Below are 11533 nucleotides of genomic sequence, written 5' to 3'. Positions count from 1 at the left end.
GAACTCGTTGTTGAATAAAACAATATTTTGCTCGTCAGAGGCGGCATAATATAATTTTATTCAACCCCTTCAGTAAATTTAGTATTAAAATCCTTATGTACTACCCCCACCACTGTTTTTTTTTTAAATGAATACCCATTTAGGCATTGACTAGTACCATGATCGTATTTCCTTTTTATAGATAAATACAGTATATGTATTCAACCATTACGCCATTGACATTCCAGTTTATGATTGAATAGGTTTAACCACTTAAATCAATTGAAAAACAGGAAACTTGTGTAAGTAATGTGCATTTTATTCTCGCACTTTCTGGAATTATAATAATGAAAAGATATAAGAAATACGTTTTTCTAAAAACGAGTTTTTATTTACATTCAATATTATTACAAAGCTGACAGCTACAGTTTGGCAATGTAACTTTAAGATAAGCAGAAAAAGAATTAAAACTTGTTTAACACTTTTTAATATTCTTTTTGTGTCATTTATGGCTCATTTTCTTTCAAAACCAGTATTTAAAATATCCATTCACAAAAATTAGTTACGGAAACTCACTGTAGAGACCCAACACATTTGTCGATTAAACACAACGGGGAAATGTAAACTGGATACGAAAGAACAAAGGTAAACTATTTTTATTAGAATTAATATCAAGACAAAAAAATCATATCAATTAAAAATAATTTTGCCCCTCCCCCCCCAAGTTTCTACTTTTGTTTCTATTTTAGTACCTTTATACCATGTGACAAAATAGTAGCCGAAACCACTAAGGCCCACGTTTTAGTTGTTTATATTTATATTCATGAGTATTGTAATTGAAAATTTAAAAATGCCTGCAACTGGTCTGCAATTATGTATAAATTATGTATAATGCCAAAATGCCATTATAATTCTATTAGAATGATATTTTATCTTAAATTGTTATGATTTGAGTTATATACCGTTTAATGACGTCCACTCTGATTTCACAACTAAAAGATAAAAATGCAATTAACAGTAGAAGTTGTTTTTCATAAATAAAACCATAGGTGTTCGGCGCGTTAATTGGTCACTACCCCCGGATCCCCTCACCCCCTCTACAACCCTCCTTACTCTCAAACAATATAAACTGCAGTACTTTTTATTTGAAAGATGTTCTAATATTTGGTTTATGCTTTTTATTCAATTACCTTCATTCCCACCCCCACCCCAAAAAAATTATAAAAAAAATATACATATATATTTAGTAAAGGTATGCAATCGCCGCTCATTTTCAGCACTCATCTTAATATGAACTCCATAACTCCAACTTTTTTCACCAATTTTCAATATTTTTCGCATTTTCACATTGTTGTCATCGCGTTATCGATGTGTGGTCATTCACTGTTGTATTGTCGCTGTCGCGTAATCGCCTTCCGATGCACATGCTCACATTTTTTTTGTGACTGATTGGACGGTTCTAAACTGCTGACGAATAAGATGACGGTATAGAATATGGAAAAATAATTTATCTTTTGTCAAAAGTTTGATGTTTTTTTGGGAGGTGGGGAGGAGATTCATTTTTTCTTTTTCTTTTATTTTATTTTCTTTCTGTATACGGAAAACGTCTTAATAATTTTTAAGATTAATAATAAGTAACGTTATATATCCAAAGATAGAAGAAATACTTAAAGAGTTATACATACACGGAAAATGTAAGTGTAACTGGTCAATGCTTTCTACTTTGTGTTTAACTGGTGATCACCTTCTACTATATATGTGTACGTATAACTGGTCAGTAGTCTCTCGCATTATCTCATTATGTTAAATCTGTTGGCCATTTAGTATAAGAAGAAAATATGACATAAACCACAAAACATTTTCACCTAATACATTAGCAGTTTCTCAGTGTTGAGCTCAAACCACTTTGGCTATATATAAAACAAGTGGACATGGAATCTAGTATATCTTAGCTGGCCAGCAATGTTTTTTTATCTAATCATATTTATTTACTATCTTAAGAAATATAAAAGTGCTAGGTTCACAAAACCCATCTTAGATATTAATAAGGACCTAAAGGTGTATAGCGAAAAGAGCGTCGATTTGGCAGGTAGTTGGTAGTTGGATATTCGAATAACTAACCACTTACCAGCTGGTAGTTGGTTATTCGTAATCCTCAATTACCTACCAGAATGCAGTTGGTGCTTCGAACTTTGAATGTTTTCCCCTAAACAAGAAACAGTAACTACTTTTCCGAAATAAATGTAACGGATATATAGCAAAATTGATGCGTTCTTTCACATCTCACTATGTCCAATAGCGAAATCAGTTGGCTATAGTAGAATATGCTGACAAGTTAAACTTATAGTAGAATCTGCTGTTAAGCTTAAGTTATAGTAACAATTGCTGATCCCTTATGCAAGATATAAAGGGAAACATATGTTTTGACATATATACTAAATTTCTTAATTTTTTATTATGTTAGTAATATAACACATTCAAGAAAACCACTGATGACCAATTCAATTTAATAGATATTACTTAAGTTATTATAGCAGTATTTTTATAGTGACCAATGGTGACCAGTCAGATACATTAATGAACTATCTTTGTATTTGTCGAGAAAACTTATGAACTACTGACCAATTACATATAAGGAACCTTTTCATTTTTTGTATTTTCTGATCGCAAGATCAGTAAATACATAGCTAACATCCACGGTCTAACACGAAATTTCCTAACAGACCTAACAACGCAAAGTAGTTCTCACTCAAAACTGCTTAAAACCCAGCAATTTAAAAGACAGAGTATTTTTTAATGTAGGCATTTAACGAATTACAGTGCATTGAAAGTTCAGATTAGTCAATAGAAATATGAGGTTACAATCACAAATTTCGCGGATGAATATCATTTTAATCAATGAAAATGCTATTTTTAGCTATGTCGATTACTGAATACTCGAGAGCGTAGTACACAAATAAATCTGACTGCCGAGAAGTGGAATATATACATGTTGATCGGACTGTTTTGGCGAGAAGATTTTCGCTAAATTATTTTTATCAGTGTTAAACAGGTTTATCGTGAACAGAATACCTCGAAATTGATAAGGATTACAATCACGAAATGGAAATTCTCAATTTAGAATTACAATGTATTTGTTTTTATTCAGGCTACATATTACGTATTACTTCACCGTGGTGCCGGGGTATCGCGCTCGTATCGCGCTCGTTTAGGGTGTGAGAGGCCTAAGGTTCAAATCCTAGTCCAGGCAACCTTTTTTTTGAAGTGTCTTTTTTAAGGAAGTAGCCACGATATGCAAGGATAAAGTGTGGCTGTCATAAAAAATGATTTTTGATGCAACTCTAGTCATGAAAATTTCCATATGTATCAATCTCAAACTGTTAAAGAAAAAAATCTGAACGCTGTCGCTGCGTAAGATGAATTATAGTATATAAAAATAAACCTTAATAGGAAAATACATACAGATAGTCAGTATGATTTAGATTGCAAAGATCAGAAAATACCACAGAGCTTGCAGCCCTTTGATTATTTTAACAGATTGTTCAAATCTACGTTATAACACTTTCTATTAAAATAAATTATTTTGGTTCATATTTTTATAATATGATCTATGAATATAATTTGTTTGTCTTTTTATATAAGTAAAACTATTTTTAACATATTTTTGCATCTTTTAAATGAAAACACCATTTTTCATCTGAAATCTTACTACTATATTAAAGTTTTACACAATTTATTTCATTTTCCGTTGATGAATAACTCTTTAAGTATTTTCAATTTCTTTGTAACTCATAATGAATTGAAGTGGTCAGTTTACAGAAAAGAAATAGGAAGAGACAAAAAGAAGAAGAAAAACCTTAAAAAGTATTGACAGAATTAAAGTTATATTCCATATTCTTTACCATCAGCTTTTTCGTCAGCAGTCTAGAACCACCAAAACACTTATAAAAATGATGTGAGCATGTGCACCGGAAGGCGATAGTCGACAATGCGATAACACGATGGCGAAAGTGCGATAACACGATACCGCGATAGTGACAACGCGATAGTTATATCGCACTATCGTGTGGTCACCATCGCAGTATCATACTTTTCGTCGTCTCGTTATCGCACTGTCGCCATCGCACTATCGTATTGTCGCATTATCGTTCTGTCGTCATCGCCTGATCGCATTGCACTGTCGTACTGTCGCCCTCTATATTAAAGTATAACCACGTTGGCCCTTAATGTATTCCGTAAATCATAGCTATGTTAAAAACAACAACAAAAATGATTATATAGCAACATACACATGTGTCAATTTGAAGAAGAAGTAATTAATTTTCCAAACAGATTTGGAACTGAAACGCACGTTATTTCCTTTTTAAAAATCTACGAATTTCAAATGCAAAATATGTTATAAATATTGTTTCGAACTTTTATTTACAATGACAGGTTTTCGTTTTATATATCCCGATATTTCATATGTCCAATTCAACCCTATAGTATGGTGGTCGGTTGCGCCCATTTCTAAAGCCGCTTGAAATCGTACCGTCAGTTTATAAAATGTCGCAAGCTACTTTTAAATCCGCAAAATTTTATGTCAAAATTGAATTGTATTAAATGATGCGGCTTATAAAAACTCTAGAGTTTTTCTGTCACACGACTGTCTTAAAAAGTCGAGTTTGACGAAGGAAACCAGTACATTTTCTGTTTACATAGTAGACTAAGCCACGCAAACATATGCTTATTTAGGGTAGCCATTATAACCATAACTATAATCTGTGATATTTTGTTTTGATGCATACCTTGTGAAAAAGTCTGAGTATTAGGCCTCTTTTTTCAACGATTACAAGTACGACATATTACAAAACAATCATATATTAAAAACTGTATACTGTAAACATTGTATTAACTTCTCTGTGTAAAAACAATATCGTAAGATCTTAGGGGAAAGTCATATTTCAATTGTCGATAAAGTAATATGACACTAATATAAGGCCTAAACAAAGGTGTTCACCAATCCGATTAAAATCACCTTTACGCTTTACGCGACATGTAAAAAAAAGTTTATTTTTACTTGGTTAGACAGAGGAATGTACCATTTTGCGAAATAGATTTTACATTAAATCTTATATTTTAATGTAAACCGTACTCCTACAATATTTTATCTCTTTATGAATAGGTTAGTGTTTATATGTATAATTCTAACACGGCCCGCATTTTTTCTAATGAACATAGAAGAACCAAACATTTGTGTTATAATGCAATCAAATCACTGTTGAAGTTCTATATTTAGACGAAATCATTATACATGTGACGTAAACACTAAAACTGCGACGCCATGAAAAACATGTACGGAAAAACATCAGGGGCAGCATTTATTTGTGAATTCAAATCGGTCACTTTATCGCTTGGTAAAATCACTGTTTATTGCTCTGATGTTCATCAATATATCACCCGAGCTACGTTCCCGAGACGTTATTACTCGCATGTCATTTCTTAAAGCATCGTTTATATAGGACCATGATAACTGCCAAAAATCTTTAATAATACAAATAAACGTCAAATCTATCCAATGTAAAACGACGTTACAAACGTGCAGTATTATAAAGTTTTATATACACGTAAGGTTATATTTATGCAAAACAGCCGTTTATATAGGGCCATGTTGCTTATCAGAAATCTGTATATGCCAGTAAGTAAGTAAGAATTGAAACAAGTTGATAAATAGGAGAGCGAATAGAAAAATACTTTGTCGACTTTGCTTATCGAACGTGATTCATGATAAAGACTCTTTGTGATTCAGTGGGATTATAATTATCAGATACTCATCAATATTCTAGGGGAAATAACTCTATAAAAGATAAATATATTTCTTTACCTACATCTGACAGATAACCATATCTCTTTGGGGTGCCGTGGCTGAGTGACAAAGTTCGTTGACTTCAAACCACTTACCCCATCACCGCTATGGGTTCGAATCCCGACAGGGACTTTGGATTCTTTCATGTGAGGAAGCTATCCGGCTGGCTTACGGAACGTTTGTGCCCGTTTGTACCTGGAATAATGCATGGAAGGGCACCTGGGGTCTTCCTCCACTAGTAAAGATGGAACGTCGCCATATGACCTATAATGTGTCGGTGTGAGGTAAACCCCTATTAAACAAACAAACAAACAAAAAATAGAGAAAAACAAAATCTCTAAAGAAAGCTCTACACGGCAAAATTGAAAATGTTGCAGGCTCGGTTTGATTGAAAAACTCGGTACTGGAAAGTGCATGTTAGGGTCCACCGGCTTAAGCGCAATTCAACATTTAACACGAAAATGGTGAAATTTTGAATTTATAAACATCCGCAGATGTGTTCATACGGCGGTAATCATGGAGCATTCAATGTGACACAGAACAATATCTCTTATTCAATCTTCCGCGAAAATCAACGAAATATATTGTTAATTCATATTTTCATATTATGACATATTGTATATGTCATATGTCACTATAATAAAATATTTACTAACTTACTTGCCTGCCTGCCTACCTGCCCATCCATCCACCTACCAACTTACCTGCTTACCTCATGTACTTACTGAATTACTTACTACTTAAGTATATAGAAACAAATATTTAGAAAAAGAACTCCTACTTAGGAAATAAAAATCTTTATTGTTGGACGCTACGCTTACCTCTTTTGATTACATCTGACGGGAAACTCTATGATAAACAGTTCTTAAAGCCCTTTGGGATTAAATTGTCTTAATGTACGCCTTTTGTCTTGCTTCATCGGGCCCTTGTAGGTGATTTTCTTGTTGCACTGCCTTCCTTTAAGGCATCGGGTACTTTGGTAATGGTCATAAGGCTGTACCTTTTTCTACATATTTACACAATTTTTTACGTGTTTTATTTATTTCGTCGAATGTAACCATGACCATTGTAAGAATTTCACTTGGCGGGGGGTAATTTTATATACATTTTCGTGTCATTCAGGAACATATTGTGGCTAAGAGTGAGGTTTGGCGCGCCTTAAACCGGTTTAAACTCCACAGCGGTTAAACTACCACAGACCGTTCCAAGTCGGTACCCCTCTGTGTTCATTCACGTGTTTTTCATGTCTGTATTGTTACTTGTTAATGATGTTTACATGTTTGTGATGTATGTCTTGTTGGATTGTCGTTGACGGTAGGTATTTTCTCAATCCCCCCCCCCTCTCCCATTTTTACCCCCCCCTCCCCTACCTTTTCACCCTTACAGCCCTTATCCCTTTTATTCCCTTATGGGCCCGTTTTAGTTTATATTTTTTCACATTACATGTCCCACTCCTTTCACCCTTATGTCCTCTACTGGTTTTTGTTTGGTGCCTTCTGGGTGCCCTACTTGAGTGTGCCGGAGGGCCGCGTCCTGTGAACGTTGCCTTTGCCTTGTTGCTCTTTATTCTTGTTTTGATACCTTCAACGTAGGAATTCATAACTGCAACGTACAAAAAAAACCTGATTAAGAGTTTACTAAAGTACTCCTACTTTGAACTGTAAAATACTGCAAGTTTGTAACGTCGCTTTTTATTTGATAATCATGACTAGATAATCCATATACACAGCTGCAGTCGAATTATAAATTAATTTCATTTGTTTCGCTAAGAAAGTATGTTTGCAGTATTATTAATTCTAGCGACTCGGGTTTTATTTCCAAACAACCGTTAATAAAAGGCCATATAACACGTCAAAAATATTTATAACTTAAATCATAACTCCCGAGTAGGACTTTATAAACCCTAACATTCGTTACAAATGTTATTAGTATCCAATGATACCTTTATTGAACATTTTTTTGCATTTTTTCGAATATGATTTGATATGATATGCGTTTTTCATACCACACATTTTTATACGCCCGTTTGAAAAACGTATTATGGGAACGCCCCCTGGCGGGCGGGCGGTCGGGCGGCGTTCAATTTTGTCCGGAGCATATCTCCTACATGTATGGAGGGATTTTAATGAAACTTCATAGAAATGTTCACCACTATGAGGAGCAGTGTCGCGCACATGAACCAGGTCTCTAGGTCAAAGGTCAAGGTCACACTTAGAGGTCATTGAAAAATGCTTGTCCGGAGCAAAACTTCCACATGTATAGAGGGATTTCAATATTACTTGGCACAAATGTTCACCATTTGTGAGGCGGAGTGTCGCGTGCAAGATTCAGGTCCTTGCGGCCAAAGTCAAGGTCACACATAGAGGTTAAAAATATGAAGATGTGTATATGGACCATTTAGTCATCATTTATTGAGGGATTGTAACACAAATGGTCATTATCAAGACTATGGCTGTGATACATATAATTTAGGTCAATATATACAAGGTCAAGGTCACTAAAGATGATGAAATATCCAGATTTTGTAAATAGAATTTAATCAAAGGGCAACAACAAAGTTATTACTTTGTTCATAAATGACTTACACAATTACTCCCCTTTTGATCTACTTTCACTTTCAATTCTAAAAATAGAATTTAATCAAAGGGCATAAAATAATCCTCTTTCTTGGACTTGAGTATGTTCTAAAGAATGTAACATTTATTTACACATGTTTCATTCATTGGTCAAGATTCTTATCTGTGATAACTATGGTGTTCTGTAGACTTGGTATTTGTTCATAAAGATCATACAGTAATCACCTTATCAAATGTAAATAATTTCTCATAGAAATTTAATTATATTTTAATTTTCAAGTAAATATCAGTTCAGCTCATTCAAAGATTAAGAATTGAAATGAAATGTATTTCCCTAGAATAAAATCTTAAATCAGAATTTTTTAGTTATTAAATTACAATTACATGTACTTTTTATATCCCTACTGATTTGTTTTAAGGTTCATTTAACAACACAGTGCGGCTGTGCCAAGGATAGAAACTTGCTTGCTAGATAACACTTATCCATAATGCCCCCATCTCCATCTAAAGCTTTCGTAAACGGGCGTATTTTGTGACTATGGCACCCTTGTTACCATATAAATATATGCATTTTAAATAAGAAATATCTCTATTTTTGAATGCATTTAAGCCATAGTTAAAGTGTTAATAGTGAAAGAAGAAGATAAATGAGTTTAAAACACTGAGGGCACGACCGATACTGCAATGCTACTACAGCCCGTTTGAACTAACTTAAGTTGAACAGAGTGATAATGTTTTTAGTATATTCCATAGAATAATGCTATGAAAGAAAGTGTACTTTTGGTAGCCGGAGGACACCTTTCGTTGGCGTAGGGATAAGGGGTGCATTTGTCTGATGAATCTATGTTGGACGGGAGATTAATAGCAAATAGATTGTGGTATATCTTATAAAATATTATAAGTCTGCTACAGTCCAATCTGCGATGTTCAAGGGATCGCCAACCAAGTTCTTCTTGCATGGTTGTGACACTAGAGAAAGGAGAGTTATCCTTTTTTTCCCATCGTATTTGACGTTTCTGGACTAGATCATCTCAACTTTGTCAATATTTGGTGATGCTTATTCAACCTGTGGCCGGACATGTATGCTATTCCTCTCACTTTCTCGTTTTCGTTAATTATATTCCTTTTGATAAAGCCAAGGGATCTCTTTGCATTGCAAAAAATTCGAGATAAAAATGTGTTGATTAAAGATCAGCAGACAGATCAAGTTCGAGATATTTAGCATCAGAGCTCGATTCTAGAACTTGGCCATGTAGCATATATTTGTGTTTAATTATGATTTTGTTTTTGTCGATAAGAATGATTTGGCACTTTGAAGTGTTTAAATCCATGTCCCACTGATTCTCCGACAGAACCACATTGTCTAGATCATGTTGGAGTGCTGGGGGTCTGAGGAGGAATTGTTAGTTACGTAGACAGCGGTGTCATCAGAAAATAATTTAACTTGAGATTTAGGGACAGAAAATTTAGCATTTTGATATATAGAATAAAACAAAGCTAAGACTGAACCTCGGGACACTTCAGAGGGAACTGGAATTTCAGATAAGTAGTATCTATCCACAACTACTGTCTGTCTACGGTCACTAAGGGAGAACTGTATCCATTTTAAAATTTAAGGACAAACACCGTGTTCTTGAAGGGTATTTAAGAGTTTAAAATGGTTTCCGTTATTGAAAGTTTTTGTGAAGTCAAGTAATATGAGATATGTTTGTTTGCCATTTAAAGGTTGTATATACGGTTATCAGTGAATTCAATGAGCTGGGTTTCAGATGATTTCCTTTCATCCAATCAATACTAAAGATCATACTGTAAGTTATAGGTGGTAAAGTGGTAGGATAATTGAGAAGCAATTATGTGTTCAAGTGTTTTACAAGGATGCAAGTAAGGGAAATTGGGCGATAGTTTGCTGGATAACATTTATCACATTTTTGTAAACTGGGCTTACACTTGCACTGGTTCAGTCATAGGGAATATTACCAGTGTACAGGAATTTTGGGAACAGAACTTAGATAATGTCAGCAATGTCCCATCTTAGCTATTTCAGGACATTTAATGTTATGTTGTCAGGGCCGGCAGCTTTGTTGGTATTTTGGTTGTCAAGTTTAAAAATCTGGAATTAAAGTGATCCCTCGGAAGCATTTATCACAACAAAATTACATAAGAATTGCAGTCTCGGTTTGATTGAGTCAGTACATGAGGGATAATGAATCAGTACAACATCTCTCACGCCCATTAGCACCGGCTTGAGCGGTACTCAATTCTCATCACTTAATAGTGCTGGCATCAATGATCCCGAAGGACCAGTAAAATATAAAAACACTGAAATGAAGTACGGGGTAACATTTTACAGCTGCCACACGGCACTTGACACCTGCTGCTGTGAAGTATAAAAATCTGGAAACAAAGTGATCCCTCGGAAGCATTAATCACAACAAAATTACATAAGAATTAAAGACTCGGTTTGATTGACACCTGCTGTTGTGAAGTATAGTTCACCTGCCTTACTGACGATGATGCCACTCAGTTGTGGAAACTGACAATCTTTTCTGGGGTCCAGGAGTCTCAGTTTTTGTATGCATGTCTCTTTAAATGAAAGTGGTATGATAAGTGAAAAACCGACTGAAATTGCTTGTAAAGAATGTTTGCTTTTTAAGTTTTATTACTTTTGAGACAAACTGAGTTCTGATAATTAAATGGAGACTAGATTTGTGAATCTTGTTCAGAACTGATAGTGTAGAATGTTTTGGTACAGACTTTACTTTATGATCATCTGTAAGATTCAGGATGTTTCTAAGAAAGAGACATGTGATTGTTTAATTCTATAATCTCTTTAAGCTATTGATCAAGATCAGATTCTTTTTTTTGTTTTTGGATTTTTAATATTTTTATAGAGCTGACTATGACAAATGGCCGATGAATTAGTTTTTGATACAATATGCAAGACGTAATTAAGGCAAGTTTAATCATTTAAGTTAAATTAAGAACCTAAACCTCACTTTTTAAAGTTAAAGATTACTATTTTCGACGAGTGTTTTTGAAGTATATACAAAGTTTTCCGACGAACTCCGTGACAGCAATCACAAAACTCCTGACAAGTTATAATAGAAATCCACCCCTCGTGTAACAGTTGCTT

The sequence above is a fragment of the Ruditapes philippinarum genome, unplaced genomic scaffold (genome assembly GCF_026571515.1).
Source record: "Ruditapes philippinarum isolate M1 unplaced genomic scaffold, ASM2657151v2 ctg3125_1_1_1_1, whole genome shotgun sequence".
In the NCBI taxonomy this organism is placed as follows: Eukaryota; Metazoa; Mollusca; class Bivalvia; order Venerida; family Veneridae; genus Ruditapes; species Ruditapes philippinarum.
This window is presented reverse-complemented; position numbering follows the sequence as displayed.